Source organism: Schistocerca nitens, chromosome 9 (assembly GCF_023898315.1).
Source record: "Schistocerca nitens isolate TAMUIC-IGC-003100 chromosome 9, iqSchNite1.1, whole genome shotgun sequence".
NCBI classification, from domain to species: domain Eukaryota; kingdom Metazoa; phylum Arthropoda; class Insecta; order Orthoptera; family Acrididae; genus Schistocerca; species Schistocerca nitens.
In genome coordinates, this window is record NC_064622.1 from 86,291,446 (window position 1) to 86,294,746 (window position 3,301).

The following is a 3,301-nucleotide window of genomic DNA, read 5'->3' on the forward strand; positions in this document are numbered from 1 at the left end:
GTTTTCAAAATTTCTCTGGGGAGCTTACACTTAACTCTACGTCCATTTGCATTTAAAATATTATTATCTTTTCTTTTTTTGTGGGGAGGTTACAGTGTATATGCCTCCGTATGAATCCTAATTTCTCGTACCTGATCTCCGTGGTCCTTATGCGCAATGTATGTTGGCGGCAGTAGAATCGTTCGGCAGTCAACTTCAGATGCCGGTTCTCTAAATTTTATCAATAGTGTTTCTCGATAAGAACGTTGCCTTCGCTCCAGGGATTCCCACTTCAGTTCCCGTGGTGTACCCGTAACAGTCACGCATTGTGCGAACCTACCGGTAGCAAAACTAACAGCACGGTTCTGAATTGCTTCGATGTCATCCTTCAGTCTGATCTGGTACGGATCACAAACTCTCGAACAGTACTCAAGAGTGAGTCGCACCAGCGTCCTATATGCGGTCTCCTTTACAGATGAACCACTCTCTCCCAAATTTCTCCCAGTAAACTGAAGTCTACCATTCGCTTTCCCTACAGCGGTTCCCGTATGATCGTTGCATTTCATATCGCTTTGCAACGTTACGCCCAGGTATTTAAACGACTGGACTATGTCACGCAGGACACTACTAATACTGTATCCGAACATTACAGGTTTCTTCTTTCTACTCATCCGCATTAGCTTACACTTTTATACATTTCGGGCTAGCTCCCATTGATCACACACACTGGAAATTTTGACTAAGTCGTCTTGTATCACCTACGACACGTTGTCGCACACCACGCCATCATCAGCAAACTACCGCAGATTGCTGTCCACACCGTCCGCACAGTCATTTGTGTATACAGGGTGTTGCAAAAAGGGACGGCCAAACTTTCAGGAAACATTCCTCACACACAAATAAAGAAAAGATGTTATGTGGATATGTGTCCGGAAACGGTTAATTTCCATGTTAGAGCTCATTTTAGTTAGTCAGTATGTTCTTCCACCTACGCTCAATAGAGCACGTTATCATGATTTCATACGGGATACTCTACCTGTGCTGCTAGAACATGTGCCTTTACAAGTACGACACAACATGTGGTGCATGCACGATGGAGCTCCTGCACATTTCAGTCGAAGTGTTCGTACGCTTCTCAACAACAGATTCGGTGACCGATGGATTGGTAGAGGCGGACCAATTCCATGGCCTCCACGCTCTCCTGACCTCAATCCTCTTGACTTTCATTTATGGGGGCATTTGAAAGCTCTTGTCTACGCAACCCCGGTACCAAATGTAGAGACTCTTCGTGTTCGTATTGTGGACGGCTGTGATACAATACGCCATTCTCCAGGGCTGCATCAGCGCATCAGGGATTTCATACGACGGAGGGTGGATGCATGTATCCTCGCTAACGGAGGACATTTTGAACATTTAATGTAGCAAAGTGTTTGAAGTCACGCTGGTACGTTCTGTTGCTGTGTGTTTCCATTCCATGATTATTGTGATTTGAAGATAAGTAACAAAATGAGGTCTAACATGGAAAGTAAGCGCTTCCGGACACATGTCCACCTAACATATTTTCTTTCTTTGTGTGTGAGGAATGTTTCCTGAAAGTTTGGCCGTACCTTTTTGTAACACCCTGTATAGAGAACAACAGCGGTCCTATCACACATCCCTGGGGCACACCTGACGATACCCTTGTCTCTGATGTACACTCGCCGTCGAGGAGAACATACTGGGTTCTATTACTTAAGAAGTCCTCGAGCCACTCATTTATATGTGAATTTGTTCCATATGCTCGTACCTTCGTTAACAGCCTGAAATGAGATACCGTATCAAATGCTTTCCGGAAACCTATAAAAACGCTATCTGCCTGTTGCCCTTCATCCACAGTTCTCAGAATATCCCGTGAGAAAAGGGCAAGTTCAGTTTCGATCGAGCGGTGCTTTCTAGAACCATGCTGATTCGTGGAGAAAAGCTACTCAGTCTCGAGAAAGCCTGTTATATTCGAACTGAAAATATGCTGAAGGATTCTGCCGCAAACCATAGTTAGGGAAAGTGGTCTGTAATTTTTAATTTCTTGTGTCCGTTCTTTAACCCTTCTTACATACCAGGGTCACCTGCGCTTTTTTGCAGTCGCCTGGGTCTTTGCGCTGAGTGAGAGATTCACGATAAATGAAAGCTAGATAAGGGGTTGGGCTTGTTTTGGGGGAAGAGACCAAACTGCGAAGTCATCGGTCTCACCGGATTAGGGAAGGAAGGGGAAGGAAGTCAGCCGTGCCCTTTCAAAGGAACCATCCCGGCATTTGCCTGGAGTGATTTAGGGAAATCACGGAAAACCTAAATCAGGATGGCCGGACGCGGGATTGAACCGTCGTCCTCCCGAATGCGAGTCCAGTGGGCTAACCACTGCGCCACCTCGCTCGGTGCTAGATAAGGGTCTAATGCCGTAGAGTACTCTTTGTAAAACCGAATTGCGATTCCATCCGGACCTGGTGATTTATTTGCTTTCATATCTTTCAATCGTTTCTCTACGCCAGGGATGCTTCTTGCTATGTCGTCCGTGCGGGAGCCTGTCCGATGGTCAAAAGAAGGGTATGTCTGTACGATTCTCTTGCGTAAACAATTTCCTAAGTGTGTGAAAAATTTTAAAGAACAGTGGAAACCTAGCCACGGATGAATGCTGTAAAACTGGAATTCACCAGGGAGAACAAGCGGCCAATAGCTCTCGAAATCCAAAAGTGGGTAACAAGATCAAAATGTGTAACGCAATAAAGCCAATGTTACATTAGGAATCCAGGTATCAATATCTTCGTTTAGAAGAAGAGAAGTTGGTGTAAAAAAACATAGCCATAAAAACTGATTATTTTGCGCCTAAAAATTTATATTCCATATTTTAAAGGAATGCAGGAATGTAACATACAATTTTGTAAATTGAGTTTTATTAAAGGTTGCTAAATATGTACCAGCGATTGTCACTGACAAAGATGTAAGTTCTTTGTTTAGTACAGAAGGTCTGTTCTTCATTGTATTCCGACTTGGCGGGAAGTTGTGGTGAATGTCACGTCGTTGTTTAACGGTGGTATATAAATTTCTTCTGCCCACCTCACCTTCAGCATTCTTCTGTAGCACCAAATTCTCTTCTTGTCTCAGCTGCACGTCGTCCATTATACACGGCTATACTCCAGACGTACAGAAAATACCTCTTCTTCAGAAATGCTTTTCTAGCTATAGCCATTTTCGGTTTTATATATATGTCTACCTCGGCCTTCAGTCGTTATTTTTCTACGCACATAGCAAAAAGCATATACTACTTTTAAGCTACAAAGAATGTATTCGA